Source organism: Prionailurus viverrinus, chromosome B2, assembly GCF_022837055.1.
Source record: "Prionailurus viverrinus isolate Anna chromosome B2, UM_Priviv_1.0, whole genome shotgun sequence".
Lineage (NCBI taxonomy): Eukaryota > Metazoa > Chordata > Mammalia > Carnivora > Felidae > Prionailurus > Prionailurus viverrinus.
The window spans coordinates 29,704,783-29,727,101 of record NC_062565.1 but is presented as its reverse complement, the minus strand read 5'-3'; the positions used below and the strand labels follow the sequence as shown (position 1 = coordinate 29,727,101).

Sequence of the window (22,319 nt, the reverse complement as noted above, 5' to 3'; positions counted from 1 at the left end):
GCTCCCTATGTGACAACATATTTTGCTTCAGGTTAATGCAACACTTCAGACTTCTTATGCTTTTTATTCCCATAAGATATTCATTCCTTCACCATTTAAGTTTTAACTTATCTTTGGGTTTGTAGTTCAAGTGTTTCTATTCTACACAGTGCATAGTCCATCTTGACATTTATGCAGTCCAATAATGTCAACTTTTTGAGTAGAATTTTAGTTGGTTTATATTTAATGATTCCTGACATGGTGGGATTTGGGTCTATCATTTTGCTCTTTGTGTCTGAAGTGTCTCATGTCTTTTCCATTCTTGTACCTCCTTTCTACCTTCCTTTGTTTCAAGCAAATAGTTTTTGTTTATGATTTGATTATTCTAATGGCTCTCTAGTTGTATTTATTTCTGTTAATTTTTATTGAAGTTGTAGGAATTGAAACCTGCATTTTTAACTTTTCACAATCTACTTAAGGTAACATTGAACTCCATCCAGTAAACACAGGAATGGAATTTCATTTAGGCCCCTCTGTGCTAGTATTGTTACATGTGTCACCAACATACATTGTAAGCAAGATAATATTATGTACTACTTAGGGTTTGGCACAGTCATACATCTTTTAAAGAAGTTAAGAAGATGGGAATGCAAGCTGCTGCAGCTACGCTGGAAAACAGTATGGAGGTTCCTCAAAAAACTAAAAATAGAACTATCCTGTGACCCAGGAATTGCACTACTAGGCATTTATCCACAGGATACAGGTGTGCTGTTTTGAAGGGAGACATGCACCCCCATGTTTATGGCAGCACTATCAACAATAGCCAAAGTATGGAAAGAGCCCAACTGTCCAGTGATAGATGAATGGATAAAGAAGAGGTGGTATATATATACAATGGAGTATTACTCGGCAATCAAAAAGAATGAAATCTTGCCATTTGCAACTACGTGGATGGAACTAGAGGGTATTATGCTAAGTGAAATTAGTCAGAGAAAGACAAAAATCATATGACTTCACTCATATGAGGATTTTAAGAGACAAAACAGATGAACAGAAGGGAAGGGAAACAAAAATAATATAAAAACAGGGAGGGGGACAAAACAGAAGAGACTCATAAATATGGAGAACAAACTGAGGGTTACTGGAGGGGTTGTAGGGGGGGGTGGGCTAAATGAGTAAGGGGCACTAAGGAATCTACTCTTGAAATCATTGTTGCACTATATGCTAATTTGGATGTAAGTTTTAAAAAATTAAAATTTAAATTAAAAAAAATAACAGTAAACCAAATACGGTAAGCGTTAGGTTTCACTAAACACTTTTTTTTTAAGTTAGAATTATTTTCTGAAAACATTCAGTGTCATGAAAGACAGGTGAGGAAAAATACTGTGCTAAATTTCTCTCTGAGTAAATTTCTGTCTGCTGCTGTTACGTTATCCATTCTCTTAAAAATCAGGTTCTCTGTGATTTAATTATTACAAACTCTTTTCTGTTGTTATGAAGTAATATCCATACATTATTAAAGAAAAACTTCCGAGCTCAAAAAAAAGAAAAAAATAAGTTAAGAAGAAAATGTATGTGTATAGACTATCACCATTTTTGTTGTTAATTACTCCATTCTGTTTATGAGTTAACATCTAGTGTCATCTCTTTTTGGCCTGCAGGACTTAAAAGTAGTTCATGGCAGAGAGCTCGCAACGAATTCTCCTAGCTTATATTTATATATAATACATTTATCTAAAATTTTTCCCATCATTTATATTTACCTAGTTTATATTTATCTTTTCTGTGCCACTTCCTCCCTACTTTTGTTTTATTTCTTAAGGTTTTTCAGATGAGATAAAATTCCCCAGGTGTGAATGCACAGTTAGAGGAATGTCACCAATGGTTTAGACCCATGGAACTAGTAAGACGATAGAGAACAGGTCCCTGATCCTGAGTTTCCTGATGCCCCTTTGCCTCTGATCCTCGTCCCAGCCCCCAGCCCTGGGCGGCCACTGGTCTCCTTTCTGTCTGCACTTATGACATTTCTCATTCTATTACATTTCTCACGAGGAGGCTCTCCTTATCTCCAGCAATGTGCTCTCTTTTCAAATCTCTTTTGCTCCTGATGTTAACATATCAGCCTCCTCATGTCACAGTTTGCCTGGCACAGCTGTTTCATCGACTTACATTCCACCTGTGTCTTCATAGTGAAAGTGGACGTCTCAGTTCTTGTTTATTTATTTATTTATTTTTGTAGGGCAGAGAGAGAGAGAGGGAGTCAGAGAATCCAAAACAGGCTCCTTGCTGTCAGCACAGAGACTGACACGAGGCTCGAACTCACAAACCATGAGATCATGACCTGAGCTGAAGTGGATGCTTAAACAACTGAGCCACCCAGGTTCCCCAAAAGTGCATGTCTTGTGCACAGCATGCAGTTGGCTTATGTCTTAGCGTCTCTGCACACTGTGACCCATCTTTCTGGGGTGTGAGACTGTGTCTGCAGTGGGGTCACCTCTTCAGCCTGCTTCTCCCCAATAGAATTGTAGAGCTCCCGAGGCTTCTTTTCCTTTTCTATGTCTCTGCCCCTTTCCTTGAAAATTGCCAGCATTCCTGCTAATCTTTTCCTCCTAAACTCTCACCTCACAGTCCTTCCGACTCCACCCCTGTCCTGCTCCTCAGCACCTGCCTCGTGTAAAGTGTCTGTGATGCCAGCACCCCTGTCCAGTTTCCAAGGTCTGCGTCATTATCCATTGCGATTCCACAGATTATAACATGATCCTGCAGCTTCATATGACATTATTATAGCAATCAATTCTTGAGGATCATAAGTGTAAGGACAGGGGAGCGGGGCCGCTTCAGCTAAGTTTTCTCATTAGGTTGCAGCCAAGATGAAACTAGAATCACAATGATGCGAAGGCTTGACATGGGCTGGAGGATCAAGTTCACGCACCCACCTGTGGCTACTGGCAGGGAGCTTCAGTGTCCGCAAGCTCATAGGGGGAAGCCTCAGTTCCTCACATGTGGGCCTGTCTGCAAGTGAGGATCTTTCTGACAGGACACCTGGCTTCTTCTAGAACCCATGATCTGAGAGAGGGAAAGAAAGGGAAGAGAGAGAAAAAAACCACATTCCTTTGGGACCTAAACTCTGAAGTCACACCCCATTACATCTCCCTTATTTTCTCCATTGGAAGTGAGTCACTGAGTCCAGTCCACGCACAAGAGGAAAAGAATTAGTTCCACCTCTTCATGAGGAGAGTATCAGTGAATCTGTGAAAATTTCAAAAACATGACATCCTGTGTGGAAGGTGTCACATGGACATGAATGAGCTTTGGTGTGGTTTTCTTTTGCTTCTGTTCTCATGAGTGATGACCTTCTCAGATCTATAGGCTCACGGTTTTTGCACTAAAGTAGAATTTTCAAATATAATTTCTTCAAATCTTTTTTGTTTTTTTTTTTTGTCTCCTTCTAATTTTTGAACTGTGATTGTCTATTTGTCTTTTTAATTCTCCTTTGGATTTCTGAGGTTATATTAGTTTCTCTTCAATCTTTTTTCTCAGTGTTTTTTGAGTTGGGTAATTTGTATAGATTTATATTCAACCTCATTGATTCTTTATTCTCCCTTCCCAGGGTTTCAGTGGAGTTTGCTTGTTGAATTTTATTACTTTTTTTTTCTTTTTTAGTTCTAGAATTTCTATTTGGTCTTCTTTGTACATTCCACTTCTTCATTCAGATTTCATTTCTGTTCAGTCTTTAAGAACCTGATTTTCTTAAATTATTTCAACACATATTTATTCATTCTTTAAAACTATTTCCTGAAGTCCATGGCAGCATTTGGGGTTGATTCCAACATCTGGGTACACAGGGGATATATCTGTGTTGACTTTCTCACAGTCACACATCTGTTTCTTTGCTTGTTTGGTAATATGTCCTTTAAAAGTAAATGAATTATGCATTTTAAGTTTTAGCAAATCTGGAATCTATTTTATTTATTTAAGTTGAAGACTGTTTGTATCCTGGAAGTGTTTCACTTGCATGGACCCCACTATAACCTTAACCCCCACATTGTTGACAGCTATTGTCTATGCCCTGTTTTTCCCATATCCAGAGGCTGCATTTTATCCTGGGTCTTGAGTGAGCCCCCCTCCATCTGTGTGACCTGGTGGTCAGTCAAGGGTTGGTGCAGGTTCTTCTCAGATTTTGGCCCTCACCTTCTCTGTGGTCGTCTTGTTCCTGATATTTTCCCCTAACTTCCAAATGCCCTCCCAGCCACAAAGTCTGACCATCCTTCATCCATTATGATTTTATTTTTTAAGTAAACTCTATGCCCTATGTGGGGCTTAAACTCATGATCCCAAGATCAAGACTAAGCCACACTGGCACCCACAGTATGATTTTTCTTGCTGTTGCCTGAGCCTTGTGCTGATTGGAGAATTCATAAGTCAACAGCGCAGACTCACAGATTAGATCAGGACAGCTGTGTCTTTAAATTTTTTTTTTAACGTTTATTTATTTATCTTTTGGGACAGAGAGAGACAGAGCATGAACGGGGGAGGGGCAGAGAGAGAGGGAGACACAGAATCGTAAACAGGCTCCAGGATCTGAGCCATCAGTCAGCCCAGAGCCTGACGCGGGGCTCGAACTCAACGGACCGCGAGATCGTGACCTGGCTGAAGTCGGACGCTTAACCGACTGCGCCACCCAGGCGCCCCAGGACAGTTGTGCCTTTAAAGCTAGACCTCTTCTGGTTCTTTCTGTGTTATCAACAGTGTCTCCTGGCATCCCTCAGCCATGCAGAATGTGGTGCTCATCCAGGGAATTTGAGTGACATTCTATTCAGATCTCAACCCTCTGCTGCTCCCTCACTTTCAAATTTCCCCCTTTAAATATCCAGCTCCTTGGCACTGTGACTGCTGTCATCTGCTCTGGGAGCCACTGGGCTGCAGTTATGCTGGGGGAGGGGAGCACCCAGAGGGGAGAAGGCTCTGTACTTGCGGTTCTTGCCCATTGTAGTGGTGGTTATTCAAGATTAAAGTTCTCATGTTTCTGCCTGCATTTACTTTTCAGTGACTTCAAATGTTTATTTTTAATGTTTTTCTCCAGTTTTCATAATTGCCTTCTGGGGAAGAACTTACTCCACCCCTTCCTTCTGCCATTACCGGCAGTCTCACCTGAGAGAGGATTTGGGGTGAAAGGTCCCAGCCCATGATCTGATTTTGTGTGAACGATGTGGATTCAGGCACCTGCGGTTTCATGTTCAGGCTTCTCCCACTGAAATAAAGGGAGTCCTGGGATCTGGGCACCAGCTGACTGGATATAACCCACAGTGATGTAGAAGAACGTTCCTGAGCCACCTCCCATGCAACTGCTTCTGTAATATTAGAAACAACATCTTCTTTTTTTTTAAGATTTTACTTTTTAAAAAGTAATTTCTACAACCAACATGTGGCCCAAACCCACAACCCCTGCAAGAGTTGCATGCTCTACTGACTGAGCCAGCCAGACCCCCAGTCTTTTTTGGTAATTTTCAGTACAATATGCCCCCCAGAGTGGGCCTTGAACTCCTGACCTTAAAATCTAGAGTCACATGCTCTACTCCCTGAGCTAGACAGGCACACCTATAAACACATTCTTTCGTGAAAATTTTCTTTTTCTTTCTTTTCTTTCTTTTCTCTTCTTTCTTTCTCTTCTTTCTTTCTTTCTTTCTTTCTTTCTTGCTTGCTTTTTCTTTCTTTCTTTCTTTTTCTTTTAGTATTCAGGTATTTATTCTTTTTCATTCTTTCAGTCCCTTTAATTTACAAACTATTTTTAAAATTTATTTATTTTTTTAATTTTAATCTGAGTTAGCATATAGTGCAACAATGATATCAGGAGTAGATTCCTTAATGCTCCTTACCCATTTAGCCAATCACCCCTCCCACAGCCATTCCAACAACCCTCTGTTCCCTATAATTAGGGGTCTCTTATGTTTTTGTACCCTTCCCTGTTTTTATATATTTTTTTTGCTTCCCTTCCCTTATGTTCACCTGTTTTGTATCTTAAATTCCTCATATCAGTGAAGTCATATGATATTTGTCTTTCTCTGACTAATTTCTCTTAGCTAATATCCTCCAGTTCCATCCATGTAGTTGCAAATGGCAAGATTTCATTCTTTTCAATTGCTGAGTAATACTCCATTGAATTTATATACCACATCTTCTTTATCCATTCATCCATTGATGGACACTTGGGCTCTTTCCATACTTTGGCTATTGTCAATAGGGTGCATGTGCCCCTTTGAAACAGCACACCTGCATCCCTTGGATAAATACCTAGTAGTGCAATTGCTGAGTCATAGGGTAGTTTTATTTTTAATTTTTAGAGGAACCTCCACACTTTTCCAGAGTGGCAGCACTCGTTTGCATTCCCAAAAACAGTGCAGAAGACATCCTCTTTCTCTGCATCCTCACCAACCTCTGTCGTTGCCTAGTTGTTAATGTTAGCCATTCTGACTGGTGTGAGGTGATATCTCACTGTGGTTTTGATTTGTATTTCCTTGATGATGAGTGATGCTGAAGATTTTTTCATGTGTCTATTAGCCATATGGATGTCTTCTTTGAAGAAGTGTCTATTCGTGTCTTTTGCCCATTTCTTCACTGGATTATTTTTTTGGAGGGGATGTTGAGTTTGATAAGTTCTTTATAGATTTTGGATACTAACCTTTATCTGATATGTCGTTTGCAAATGTCTTCTCCCATTCCATCAGATGCCTTTTAGTTTTGCTGATTCTTTTCTTTGCTGTGCAGAAGTTTTTATTTTGACGAGGTCTCAATAGTTCATTTTTGCTTTTGTTTCCCTTGCCTCTGAAGACGTGTTGAGTAAGAAGTTGCTGTGGCCGAAGTCAAAGAAGTTTTTGCCCGGTTTCTCCTCTAGGATTTTGATGGCTTCCTTTCTTACGTTTAGGTCTTTAGTCCATTTTGAGTTTGTTTTTGTGTATGGTCCAGGTTCATTTTTCTGCATGTTGCCCTCCAGTTTTCCCAGCACCATTTGCTGAAGAGACTGTCTTTATTCCATTGAATATTCTTTCCTGCTTTGTCAAAGATTAGTTGGCCATACATTTGTGGGTCCATTTCTGGGTTTTCTGTTCTGTTCCATTGATCTCTGTGTCTATTTTTGTGCCAGTACCGTACTGCCTTGATGATTACAGCTTTGTAATACATCTTGAAGTCCTGAATAGTGATGCCTCCAGCTTTGGTTTTCTTTTTCAGGATTGCTTTGACTATTGGGGCTCTTTTCTGGTTCCATACAAATTTTAGAATTGTTTATTCTAGCTCTGTGAAGAATGCTGGTGTTATTTTGATAGGGATTGCATTGAATATGTAGATTGCTTTGGGTAGTATCAACATTTTAACTATATTTGTTCTTCCAATCCATGAGCATGGAATGTTTTTCCATTTGTGTGAGTGTGTGTGTGTATTCAATTTCAGTCATAAACTTTCTATAGTTTTCAGCCTATAGATGTTTCACCTCTTTGGTTAGGTTTATTCCTAGGTATTTTATGTTTTTGGTGCAATTGTAAATGGGATTGATTCCTTGGTTTCTCTTTCTGCTGCTTCATTATTGGTGTATACAAATGCAACCAATTTCTGTACATTGATTTTATATCCTGCAACTTTGCTGAATTCGTGGACCAGTTCAGACAGTTTTTTGGTGGAGTCTTTTGGGTTTTCCACATAAAGTATCATGTCATCTGTGCAGAGTGAAAGTTTGACTTCCTCCTTGTCGATTTGGATGCCTTTTATTTCTTTATTTTGTCTGATTGCTGAGGCTAGGACTTTCTTTTTTTTTTTTTCAACGTTTATTTATTTTTGGGACAGAGAGAGACAGAGCATGAACGGGCGAGAGGCAGAGAGAGAGGGAGACACAGAATCGGAAACAGGCTCCAGGCTCTGAGCCATCAGCCCAGAGCCCGACGCGAGGCTCGAACTCACAGACTGCGAGATCGTGACCTGGCTGAAGTCGGACGCTTAACCGACTGCACCACCCAGGCGCCCCGAAGCTAGGACTTTCAACACCATGTTGAATAATAGTGGTAAGAGTGGACATCCTTGTGGTGTTCCTGACTTTAGGGGGAAAGCTCTCAGTTTTTCCCCATTGTGGATGATATTAGAGGTGGGTCTTTCATATGTGGCTTTTATGATCCCGAGATATGATCTTTCTATCCCTACTTTCTTGAGGGTTTTTATCAAGAAAGGATGCTGTATTTTGTCAAATACTTTCTCTGCATCTATTGAGAGAATCATGTGGCTCTTGGCCTTTCTTTTATTGATGTGATGTATTACATTGATTGATTGGCAGATGATGAACCAGCCCTGCATCCCAGGAATAAATCCCACTTGACTGTGGTGAATAATTCATTTAATGTGTTGTCGGATCTTGTTGGCTAGTGTCTTGTTGATAATTTTTGCATCCATGTTCATCAGGGAATTTGGTCTGTAGTTCTCCTTTTCAGTAAGGTCTTTGATTTTGGAATTGAGGTAATGCTGGCCTTATAGAATGAGTTTTGAAGTTTTCCTCCCATTTATATTTTTTGGAACAACTTCAAAAGACTAGGTGTTAACTCTTCTTTAAATGTTTAGCAGAATTCCCCTGGAAAGCCATCCAGCCTTGGACTCTGTTTTTTGGGGGAGATTTTTTATTACTAATTCAATTTCTTTTTTTTTTTTTCAACGTTTATTTATTTTTGGGATAGAGAGAGACAGAGCATGAACGGGGGAAGGGCAGAGAGAGAGGGAGACACAGAATCAGAAACAGGCTCCAGGCTCTGAGCCATCAGCTGAGAGCCCGACGCGGGGCTCGAACTCACAGACCGCAAGATCGTGACCTGGCTGAAGTCGGACGCTTAACCGACTGCGCCACCCAGGCGCCCCACTAATTCAATTTCTTTACTGGTTGTGGGTCTGTTCAAATTTTCTATTTCTTCTTGTTTCAGTTTTGGTAGTTTTTCTTTCTGGAAATTTGTCCATTTCTTCCAGATTGCCCAATTTATTGGCATATAATTGTTCATAATATTATCTTACTATTGTTTGTATTTCTGCAAAGTTGGCTGTGATCTCTTCTCTTTCATTCTTGATTTTATTTATTTGGGTCCTTTCCTTTTTCTTTTTGATCAGTCTGGCTAAGGGTTTATCAATCTTGTTAATTCTTTCAAGGAACCAGCTCCTGGTTTCATTGATCTGTTTTTTTTTATATATATATATCATTGATTTCTGCTCTAATCTTTATTAATTCCTGTCTTCTGCTGGTTTAGGGCTTTGTTTGCTGTTCTTTTTCCCACTCTTTAAGGTGTAAAGTTAGGTTGTGTATATGAGACCTTTCTTCCTTCTTTAGGAAGGCCTGGATTGCTATATACTTCCCTCTTATGATTGCCTTTACTGCTTCCCAGAGGTTTTGGGCTGTCGTGTTTTAATTTTCATTGGCTCCCATGTACTTTTCAATTTCCTCTTTAATTATTGGTTAACCCATTCATCCTTTAGTAACGTGTTCTTTAATCTCCATGTATCCACGTGTTGCCTGTAGAGTTGGAGTTTCTGGTAATGTCCTCTGGTCTTTCTAGTCGTTTGGTCTTTTTGTCTTGTTTTGTCTTTTCTCCACTTAGAGAGTCCCCCATAAAATTTCTTTCAGCATTAGTTTACTGGTCATGAACTCCTTTAGTTTTTGTTTATCTGGGAAACTCTTTATGGTCCTTCCATTTTGAACGACAGCCTTGCTGAAAAAGAATTCTTGGCTGCATATTTTCCTATTCAGAACTTTGAATATATCTTGCCACTCCTTTCTGGCCTGCCAAGTTTCTGTGGATAGGTCTGCTGTGAACATGTTCTCTCTTCCCTTATAGGTTAAGGGAGAAACCTTTTATAGTTCTTTCCTTGTCTGTGTATTTTGTGAATTTGACTATGATATGCCTTGGTGATGGTTGGTTTTTGTTGAATATATTGGGAGTTCTCTGTTTTTCTTGGATTTTGATGTCTGTCTCCTTCTCTAGATTAGGTAAGTTTTCCACTATGATTTGCTCACATAAATCATCTGCCCCTTTTTCTCTCTTTTCATCTTCTGGGACTCCTATGATTCAGACATTATTCTTTTTAATGTATCTCTGAGTTCTCTAAGTCTTGTATTTCCCTCCTTTTTTCTGCTTCATTATTCTCCACAATTTTGTCTTATATATCACTAATTTGCTACTCTGCTTTGTCTATCCTTGCTGTCATGGCAACTATTCAAGATTGCATCTCGGTTATAGGATTTTTAATTTCATCGTGACTAGGTTATACTTCTTTTACCTCCCCAGAAAAGGATTGTATGGTTTTTTCAGTCCCAACTAGTATTCTTATCATGGTGATTCTAAGTTCTAGTTCAGACATCTTGTTTATATCTGTGTTGATTAAGCTGCTGGCTTTCATATCTTCCTGATCTTTCTTTTGGGGTGAAATTCCTTAGTTTTGTAATTTTAAGGAAGAAAAAAATAATAAAATTAAAAAATTAAAAACAGAACAAAAATCATAAAAGCTAGATCCTGCATGTGTTTTGGTCTACTTATTGAGAGAATCTTGATAGAAGACAGAAAAAGGGGTAAGAAAAGAAATGAAAAGAAAGAAAAGAAAGTTAAGAAAAAAATTAAAAATTAGAAAATGTATACATTAAAATAGAATAAAATGAAATAAAGGAAGTGAAATTGAATTAAGAATTTACAAAAAAATTTAAAAACATAGTAAAAAATAATTTAAACATTTTTTTAAATAAATTAACCAGCAAACAGAATGAAACCCAAATGAAGTTACATCCTGTTTCCCTTAGAACTCAAACTATGAAGCACTCTATAGTCCATACACTAAGCAGGTAGAGGGACTTGTGGTGGTCCTCTAGGGGATATGCTTGGAGGGTACAGTTGGGTGGGGCTCCAGTGCAATGGCTCCGATGTCCACTAGGTGGTGCTGATAAACTTACTGGGGTGGTAGGTGTGGCGTGCATGGATGTGCACCTGCATTTGTGTGTGGGGTGGGGGAGAGGTGAAAATGGCTTCACCCACTTTCCTACTCTCTGGCACAGGAACTTTGCACTCTCATTGACCCACAATCAAGCACCCTTCCTTTCTCAGGCCTCTGTCCACTGCCCGCCTCAATCCTGTCCGTGTCCAGCCATTCACCTACCAGGTGGCACCTTCCCCCAGAGTTTTATCTCAGATGGGGCTGTGTTTCCAAAACCCTCACTTCAGAGACCCTTTTGGCTTGGACTCCTGCGGATTCTCTGGGGGAGTGTCTCACTGAGCAGTGGCCTGGTGCTGGCTTGCCCAAGAAAATGTTCGTGCATTTGCACAGCAGCAGAAGTTCAGAGATTATGGCAATTCACAATACACAGCCAGCACCAGGTTTCACCATATTCTGGAGTCTTTGTCTCAATATCAGCAAACGTGGCTGCTCTCTGGGGTCTGCTGGACCTTTGTCTATGGGGAGGCCATATGGCCTCTACCAAATGCTCTCCAGGCAGAGAACTGCCTCTCCCCATGTGGGCACAAGAACCCTTCAAACCTCTCTGCCTGCTCCTGGAGGTTCACCCTACTTCCTCACCAGACCACCACCAGGCACTGAGCTCAGGAATTTCAGACTCTGTGCTCTACTGTTTATAGAATCCTAATGGTACTGAAACCCTCTCTTCTCTCCCCATCAATGATTTCGAGGAACAGATTTCTTGTTCAGTCCCCTGAGAGTGTTTTCACTCTTTCTCTTTCTCTCCAGCTGCTTTCAGGGGAGTGCTTTTCCTGCAGATGCACTGCACTCTCTTCCCCACCCCCCCTTTCTCTGTCCTTTTTCCACAAAAACAGCTTATCATTATCCTCAGTTTATCTATCACCCATGGCTTTTCTCTCCCCCAGTTCACCTCTCTCCACCAAGTACCTGCTGAGTTCTGTGGCTCAAGTCATGCAGATTGTTGTGTTAATCCTCAGATCCATTTCCTAGGTGTACAAAATGGTGTGGTGTTGATCTAGCTGCATTTCAGGGATGAGACAAGCTGAGAGGTTCCATGCTGTTCTTCCATCTTAAACCTTCCCCATAGTGCAAAATTCTGATGGAAATTTTTCAATGTTTGCTGCTGTTATCAACCCTGTATTTTTTTTAAATTAAAAAATTTTTTTTAATGTTTATTTATTTTTGAGACAGAGAGAGACAAGAGCATGAATGGGGGAGGGTCAGAGACAGAGGGAGACACAGAATCCGAAGCAGGATCCAGGCTCTGAGCTGTCAGCACAGAGCCCGACGTAGGGCTCGAACTCACAGACGGTGAGATCATGACCTGAGCCGAAGTCGGACGCTTAACCGACTGAGCTACCCAGGCGCCCCAACCCTGTAAGTATTATTAATAGAAAGTTTTACTATTTCATGGGGCGCCTGGGTGGCGCAGTCGGTTAAGCGTCCGACTTCAGCCAGGTCACGATCTCCCGGTCCGGGAGTTCGAGCCCCGCGTCAGGCTCTGGGCTGATGGCTCAGAGCCTGGAGCCAGTTTCCGATTCTGTGTCTCCCTCTCTCTCTGCCCCTCCCCCGTTCATGCTCTGCCTCTCTCTGTCCCAAAAATAAATAAACGTTGAAAAAAAAAATTAAAAAAAAAAAAAGAAAGTTTTACTATTTCAAAGACTTTACTGTGTGAAGTTCATTTACAAAAAGTTCTTCTTGATTATTGCTAATTGTTCATTGCATTCTGAGCACTGACAGCATGTTTTCAGCACGTTCACATTCACACAGCCTTGGAGCATGATTTGCACATAATATTTACATGGCTAGCAAGAGTAAGACACCAGTGAGTTTTGGCAGAGTAGCAGGGTTTTTTTCTTTAATTTTAGAAATGTCAAATAGTATTGAACTAAATCATACACAGTCTGGAAGCCACTCCCACTCGTTATAACATCTGTACAATAGTAGATGCTCTGTTACACATCAGGCTGTGATTCATCACTAGTGTTGTGGCTCCCTGTTTCCTCTCAGACCCAGAAGATTCATGATTAGTATATTTCAAAGCAATATTAAAAGGTATTTAAGCTTTGTCACTTCATTCTTACTGCTTATTTCTTTGTATTCTATTTCAGTTCTTGAATTTACATCTATTATTTCCACAAGAATTGTTGCATACTGACCATAAAAACAAAGGAAAAGTCAAACATACATGGTTTCAGAAGTTATGCAACATGAGGATAATGATAAATTGAAGACTCTCCTAATCTCAGAGAGAAGAAATACAACACAGATCGTTGTCCAAACTACCTTTGGATCACGAATGCAGCATTAGCTCTGCTCGCACACCCAGCCTGCCCGCCTGCCCTGCACATTTTGGACTTCCAACTCCCGCCCCCGTCCCATAAGCCAGTTCCTTGAAATTCTCCCACCTCTCACTCTATGCACGTATCTTCTTGTATCTGTTTCCCTGAGCACCCTGACTAACACAGTACTGTGACAGGCACAAAGGATAGGGATCTACAAAAAAGAAAACTCACCGTTTACATGGAATGCACAGAGGCAGGTGGTGAACGTGCAATCACGTGATGCTCATTGGCCATGGCTGCACATGAGCAGAAGCTCCCCATCTTACCCAGGTTGCAGCAGGGGGTTGGAGGAGGGAGGCAAACTGTCCCCAAGGAAGTAACATTGCAGCGGAGACCAGAAGGATGTAAGACCAAAGGTTGTGGCAGAGAGATGGGGAGAGTGTGCCACATGAGGGAAGAAGGATGAATCAAAGGTCCTGGGATAGAATGGAGTTTGAGGGACAGAACAGGAGGATCAGGGAGGCTAGGACAAGAACAGCTGCAGGCTGTGCCTTCTCTTGGAGCATCCCTCCCTACTCTTGCACCTCCTCCTTCACACTCATCACCTGGATCCCTTGGTGACTTCTGGGGCTCTACAACTGTCACATAGCAGGATGGAAGGCCCTGGGCCTTGTAGCTTCATGGCTTTGTTCTAGAGATAAAGAAGCCTAGGCCACAGAAGGGAGTGATTTCGCAGGAAACAGAGGGTGTGGTGGGGCTGGAACCCCTGACTCTGAGGCCAATGCCTTTTCCACAGTGACAGGGAGGGTGATGTAAAAGAAGGAGACCTTGGTCAGAAAAGAGGTGGGACTAGCAGGGGTTGGGATGCTACGACATCACAGCAGCGGACTTGGAGAGGGTCCCATTCCAGGTACTAACACCTCAGCCAGAGCCATGAGAATATTTCTAAATCTCCCCCACTCTTCCTGATGCCTCCACTTCTTCAAACCCTGTTCAAGATCAGCTTTTTCACGGAACTTTTCTTTTTTGAGAAAGATAGAGAGCATGAAAGCACGTGAGAGCAGGGGAGGGGCAAAGGGAGAGGGGAAAGAGAGAATCTTAAGCACATTCCATACCCAGCACGGAGCCCCATCTCACAACTGTGAGACTAATCAAGAGTTGGATGCTTAAGCAACTGAGCCACCCAGGTGCCCTAATGGCACTTTTATTTTCGGGGATTAGAGTAACATTTCTTTTTTGTTTTGCTGAATCCCATCAGTGTACAATGGGTGTGGGATTTGAATATCACTTTGGCGGTAGGGGGTGGGGTGGAGGTTGTTGTGTCATTGTCTTTCCACTATTTTATTCTGTATGCCCTGTCTCTCCTATCATACAACACGAGCATGCACACACATACACACACAGACATTCACACTTATTCCCCACACATGGATAATTAGTACCTCACTCATAAATACTGGAGCTTCCTCTGAAGGCACTGGTTCCTACCTCAGGAATGTGCTGTCTACAGCATTTTTCCTTGGCTGTGTCTGAACCAGCTCCAGAAGTCCTCGCATTTACTGTCTTGGGATTCATTAACTACCAACCTTTCATCTGCCATGAAAATGAGGAGATGAAGAGAAAGTCTTGAGTCCAGTGGCTGATGGAAGAGCCAAGATTTTTGACAACAAGACCAAGATTTTCACAAGCCAAATGAAGAGTAACCACTTCATTCTGAGAAACATGAAGCAATACTACAACCACACCACGGAGCACTGTCTCACAAAGAACACCATGAAAGAAAGCCTAAGTCTGGTAGACAGCCAAACCTTCAAGAGTTGTGGCATCTTAGTCTTTGGAGTAGATGCTTTTCAAAAAGTCCTTGCCTTAGCCCTCCCCATTTTGAAACTTTCCACAGAGCCTCTCAGAACACATGACCCACCAGCCTCTGACTGTAAGGTCAACCTGAGGTGCTGTGTGGCTTGGGATTTTGACCTGCAGATATCACTTTGACCTGGTAGTGTGTTCTCCAAGGCTAGAGGGGAGGCAGTCTAGCTTTAACCAAAGAAGTGAAATACCTGTGCTCTGAAACTATAAAACACTGAGCAAAGAAATTGAAAATGACATCATGAAATGGAAAGACAATCAATGCTCATGAATTGGAAGCACAGATATCAAAATGTCTACACTACCAAAAGCAATTTACACATTTAGTGTGATCCCTACCTAAATACCAACATCATTTTTCACAGAACTAGAAACACTCAATCCTATATTTGTATGGAACCACAAAAGACCCTGAAGAGCCCAAGAAATCTTGAAAAAGAAAAGCAAAGCGGGAGGCATCAGAATTCCAGACCCCAATTTTACAAAGCTGTAGTAATCAATACAGTATGGTACTGGCATAAAAATAGACACACATTTCAATAGAACAGAGTAAAAAATCCAGAAATAAACCCACAATTATATGGTAAGTTAATCTTTGACAAATCAGGAAAGAGCATTCAATAGGAAAAAGACTTCTTCAACAAATGGTATTGGGAAAACTGGACAACGACATGCAAACAAATGAAACTGCACCATTTTCATATACCACACACAAAAATGATTTCAAAATGGATTAATTACCTAAGTGTGAGACCTGAAACCATAAAAATCCTAGAAGTGAGTACAGGCAGTAAATTCGCTGACATCGGACATAGCAAACATTTTTCTAGGTATTCTCTTAAGGCAAGGGAAAGAAAATCAAAAATAAACTATTGGGACTACATCACAATATAAGCTACTGTACCGCAAAGGAAACAACCAACAAAACTAAAAGACAACGTATAGAATGGGAAAATATATTTGCAAATGACATATTTGAAAAAGGGTTATTATCCACAATACAGAAAGAACTTATATGACTCAAAACATAAGACAAAAATGCCAATTAAAAAATGGGCAGAAGACATGAACAGATAGCTTTCCAAAGAAGACATCCAGGTGGCCAAAAGACACATGAAAAGATGCTCAACATCACTCATAATCAGGGAAATGCTCGTGAAAACCTAGTGCTCATCCCAACAGGTGCCCTCCTCGATACCCATCACCCACCTTCCCCTACCTCCCACCCCCGCATCAACCCTCAGTTTGTTCTCAGTTTTTAAGAGGCTCTTATGGTTTGCCTCCCTCCTTCTCTTTTTTTTCTTCCTTCCCCTCCCCCATGGTCTTCTGTTAAGTTTCTCAGGATCCAAACAGGAGTGAAAACATATGGTATCTGTCTTTCTCTGTATGGCTTATTTCACTTAGCATAACACTCTCCAGTTCCATCCACGTTGCTACAAAAGGCCATATTTCATTCTTTCTCATTGCCACGTAGTACTCCATTGTGTATATAAACCACAATTTCTTCATCCATTCATCAGTTGATGGACATTTAGGCTCTTTCCATAATTTGGCCATTGTTGAAAGCGCTGCTATAAACATTAGGGTACAAGTGCCCCTATGCATCAGCACTCCTGTATCCCTTGGGTAAATTCCTAGCAGTACTATTCCTGGGTCATAGAGTAGATTTTTTGAGGAACCTCCACACTGTTTTCCAGAGCGGCTGCACCAGTTTGCATTCCCACCAATAGTGCAAGAGGGTTCCCATTTCTCCACATCCCCTCCAGCATCTATAGTCTCCTGACTTGTTCATTTTAGGCACTCTGACAGGTGTGCGGTGGTATCTGAGTGTGGTTTTGATTTGTATTGCCATGATGAGAAGTGACATTGAGCATCTTTTCATGTGCCTGTTGGCCATCCGGATGTCTTCTTTAGAGCAGTGTCTATTCATGTTTTCTACCCATTTCTTCACTGGATTATTTGTTTTTTGGGTGTGGAGTTTGGTGAATTATTTATAGATTTTGGATACTAGCCCTTTGTCCGAAATGTCATTTGCAAATATCTTTTCCCATTCCGTTGGTTGCCTTTTAGTTTTGTTGGTTGTTTCCTTTGCAGTGCAGAAGCTTTTTATCTTCATGAGGTCCCAATAGTTCATTTTTGCTTTTAATTCCCTTGCCTTTAGGGAATGTGTCAAGTAAGAAATTGCTGTGGCTGAGGTCAGAGAGGTCTTTTCCTGCTTTCTCCTCTAGGAGTTTGATGGTTTCCTGTCTCACATTCAGGTCCTTTATCCATTTTGAATTTATTTTTGTGAAAGGTGTAAGAAAGTGGTCTAGTTTCATTATTAAGCATGTTGCTGTCCAGTTCTCCCAGCACCATTTGTTAAAGAGACTGTCTCTTTTCCATTAGATATTCTATCCTGCTTTGTCAAAGATTAGTTGGCCATATTTTTGTGGGTCCAATTCTGGAGTGTCTGTTCTATTCCATTGGTCTATGTGTCTGCTTTTGTGCCAATACCATGCTGTCTTGATGATTATAGCTTTGTAGTAGAGGCTAAAGTCTGGGATTGTGATGCCTCCTGCTTGGGTCTTCTTCTTCAATATTACTTTGGCTATTCGGGTTCTTTTGTGGTTCTATACAAATTTTAGGATTGCTTGTTCTAGCTTCGAGAAGAATGCTGGTGCAATTTTGATTGGGATTGCATTGAATGTGTAGATAGCTTTGGGTAGTATTGACATTTTGACAATATTTATTCTTCCAATCCATGAACATGGAATGTTTTTCCATTTCTTTATACCTTCTCCAATTTCCTTCATAAGCTTTCTATAGTTTTCAGCATACAGATCTTTTACATCTTTGGTTAGATTTATTCCTAGGTATTTTATGTTTCTTGGTGCAGTTGTGACTGGGATCAGTTTCTTTATTTGTCTTTCTGTTGCTTCATTATTAGTGTATAAGAATGCAACTGATTTCTGTACATTGATTTTGTATCTTGAGACTTTGCTGAATTTATGTATCAGTTCTAGGAGACTTTGGGTGGAGTCTATTGGGTTTTCCATGTATAGTATCATGTCATCTGCAGAAAGCGAAAGGTTGACTTCATCTTTGGCAATTTTGATGCCTTTGATTTCCTTTTGTTGCCTGATGGCTGATGCTAGGACTTCCAACACTATGTTAAACAACAGTGGTGAGAGTGGAAATCCCTGTCGTGTTCCTGATCTCAGGGGGAAAGCTCTCAGTGTTTCCCCGTTGAGGATGATATTAGCTGTGGGCTTTTCACAAATGACTTTTATAATGTTTACGTATGTTCCTTCTATCCCGACTTTCTCGAGGGTTTTTATTAAGAAATGATGATGAATTTTGTCAAATGCTTTTTCTGCATCGATTGACAGGATCATATGGTTCTTATCTTTTCTTTTATTAATGTGATGTATCAGGTTGATTGATTTGCAAATGTTGAACCACACCTGCAGCCCAGGAATGAATCCCACTTGATCATGGTGAATAACTCTTTTTATACGCTGTTGAGTTCGATTTGCTAGTATCTTCTTGAGAATTTTTGCATCCATATTCATCAGGGATATTGGCCTATAGTTCTCTTTTTTTTGCTGGGTCTCTGTCTGGTTTGGGAATCAAAGTAATGCTGGCTTCATAGAATGAGTCTGGAAGTTTTCCTTCCCTTTCTATTTTTTCGAACAGTTTGAGAAGGATAGGTATCATCTCTGCTTTAAATGTTGGTAGAATTCTCCAGGGAAGCCATCTGGTCCTGGACTCTTATTTGTTGGGAGATTTTTGATAACTGATTCAATTTCTTCTCTGGTTATGGGTCTGTCCAAGTTTTCTATTTCTTCCTGTTTGAGTTTTGGAATTGCTTAGGAATTTGTCCATTTCTTCCAGGTTGTCCAGTTTGTTGGCATATAATTTTTCATAGTATTCCCTGGTAATTGCATGTATTTCTGAGGGATTGGTTGTAATCATTCCATTTTCATTCATGACTTTATCTATTTGGGTCATCTCCCTTTTCTTTTTGAGAAGCCTGGCTAGAGGTTTATCAATTTTGTTTATTTTTTTCAAAAAACCAACTCTTGGGTTCATTGATCTGCTCTACAGTTTTTTTAGATTCTATATTTATTTCTGCTCTGATCTTTATTATTTCTCTTCTTCTGCTGGGTTTGGGTTGTCTTTATTGTTCTGCTTCTAGTTCCTTTAGGTGTGCTGTTAGATTTTGTATTTGGGATTTTTCTTGTTTCTTGAGATAGGCCTGGATTGCAAGGTATTTTCCTCTCAGGACTGCCTTTGTTGCATCCCAAAGCATTTGGATTGTTGTATTTTCATTTTCGTTTGTTTCCATATATTTTTAAATTTCTTCTCTAATTGCCTGGTTGACCCACTCATTCTTTAGTAGGGTGTTCTTTAACCTCCATGCTTTTGGAGATTTTCCAGACTTTTTCCTGTGGTTGATTTCAAGCTTCATAGGATTGTGGTCTGAAAGCGTACATGGTATGATCTCAATTCTTGTATACTTATGAAGAGCTGTTTTGTGACCCAGTATGTGACTTATCTTGGAGAATGTTCCATGTGCACTCGAGAAGAAAGTGTATTCTGTTGCTTTGGGATGCAGAGTTCTAAATACATCTGTCAAGTCCATCTGATCCAATGTATCATTCAGGACCCTTGTTTCTTTATTGACGGTGGGTCTAGATGATCTATCCAACCTAGATATTTCTCCTACCCTGCACTCTATATCCAGCTGCAAGCTCGCTTGCATTTCTAATATGCATCTCAAACTTGACATTCCTAAACTGGATGCCTATGATGCTGCTTCCCCCAAAGTCCTACTTCCATAACGTTCTCATTTCCATGGAAGGCATCCCACATTTCTACTTGCAATCTGAAATATTGGATGCCCTCTGTATTCTTCCTTCTTACAACTCAGAATTAATCCAATAGGAAATGCCACAAAGTTCATTAAATACACCCAGAACCAAATCATGTCTTATTACTTTCCTTCCATACCCTAGACATACAGCTGACATCCCCCTCCTAGAACACTGCACTAGTTTCCTACACTTTTTCCTACTGGTCCCTCGACCTTCACTTCTCGATTCTGCACAGCAACAAACAGATGCTTCTAAAGAAAACTACATTCTTGTAACTCCACACTCAACAGAAGAAAAGTCAAAACCCTTATAATATCCTGCGGCCTAGACATCTGACCTCATTTCACATGCTCTCTGCTCCAGTCACAGTGGCCTCTCACCCTTCCCTAAACACAGGACACGCTCCTGCTCTAGTACATGTGCACTGAAGGTTCCCCTGCTTGTAATGAACTCCCTGAGACATGCTCTTCAACAATTCCTTCATGGGGCCCCTGTGTGCCTCAGTCGGTTAAGTGTCCAACTCTGGGTTTTGGCTCAGGTCATGATCTCGTGGTTTGTGAGATGGAGACCCACACTGCACACAAAGCCTGCTTGGGATTCTTTCTCTCTCCCTCTCTTTCTGACCCTCCGCGGCTCTGTCTCTCTTTCTCTCTCTCAAAATAAACAAACTAAAAAACAAAACACAAAAACAAAAACAAAAAAAAGCTCCACCAATTCCTTCATGTCCTTCACATCTCCCAGAGCTCACCTTCTCACTGATCCCTTTAGTAAAGTAGCCACCTTCCCCGTCACAGCACAGGAGACTCTCTGGGTCGCCTTCCTCAAAGCACCTACTAACTTCCAATTTAAACACTTCTCTTATTTACTATGTTTATATAATATACAGCTAACCTCTGAATTACACTGGTTTGAACTATGCATATCCACCTATATGCAAAATTTTTTACCATAAGATTGTCAATGCGATTTCTCTTACATATGATTTAATATTTTCTCCAGCTTTATTTATTGCAACAATACACTATATATGTAACATACAATATATGTGCTAAGCGACTGCTCAAGTTTTCAGCAAGGCTTCTATCCAACAGTAGGTTATTATTAGTAGTACTTAAGTTCTAGGGGAGTCAAAACTTATACTTGCATTTCTCACTGCACAGTGGGGTCACTGCCCTCAATCCCCACATTGTTTCAGGGTCAAGTGCAATCTACCCCATCACTACTAGGACATATTCTCTACAACACCAGCATGTTTGCCTCTTCTTAGAGTCACTGAGGTGTCCTAGATGAAAAAATAGTGGGTCCTGCACGTGGCACACGACACTATCAGTGGAATGACTGGTCAGCAGAGAGGACCTCTGTCTTCTGGATGAGCCTCAGGCACAGCCCGTCAGTGGCAGCTCCTGCACAAAGTGCCCCCACCTCACCATCAGTGCCGCCTCTGCTTTTCCCCAGGGCTGCTCCTCCCTCCCTCTCTCTGCTCAGCTCCCCCCCCCCTCCCGCCCCCACAGCATTTCCCCTGCACAGCACAGCACACAGTTAGTCCTGTCTTCAGAATCAGGCTCCATGAGCCTTAGGCTCAATGGGGCCCTTTCTCCAACCACACAGAAATCTACATTAGACCCTGCTTTATAAATCCATGAGTGTGGATGGGAACCAGCACCAACATCACTAGAACTAAGGGCAAGAAGAAGGGGCAGAGAGGCAAAGAAGGTAGAAACTAACTGAAGTTGAAAAAGGATGAGAAACTCCCAGATTCCTCTCTGTCTACCTCAGGATGTAAAGAATAATCCAGAAGACAACTAAGAGGGAGGAGATGGATGAATCTGAAAATTCATGTCTCCAAACCACAGAGACTCCTGTGTGCAGGGCCCACCTAGGCCTGTGGAAACAACAGCCCAAAGGACTCCTGCTGCTGTAACTGCCAGTTCATCCAGGAAGAATGAGACAGGAACTCAGACACAGGAGCAAAAACAGGCCTGATGCTCCACAGAAAAAAATAAAAAACACCCAAAAGATGGGGCTGAGGGCTCAACCCAGAATGGAGCCTGGGATGACCCAGTCACAGGAAGCACTTGCTGCACAAGGTCCTTGTGACAGGTAATGTCTGAGTCCCTGTGATCACAGGTCCTAGTGACACAAGGTTCCACAGAAGGGACAAGGACAAGGAGCAGAGACATGACCCAGCTGAGGAGTGAGCACGTCATGCCAATGGTGCACTGAGCACCGACTGGACACAGGCCCCATCCACACTCGGCTCTTCCAGCCCTCTCCTGTCCCCACTTGCAACAGACACAGAACAGCAAACACACAGATTCTGGAGGGTTCTCTGTGCTTTCATTTCTTTTCTGCC

At 41.2% G+C, this 22,319-nt stretch overlaps 1 pseudogene; it reads right to left on the bottom strand.

The window, feature by feature from the left end:
- Positions 1–22,319, bottom strand: part of LOC125166143 (class I histocompatibility antigen, Gogo-B*0101 alpha chain-like) — a 44,125-nt pseudogene that overhangs the window by 18,310 nt on the left and 3,496 nt on the right.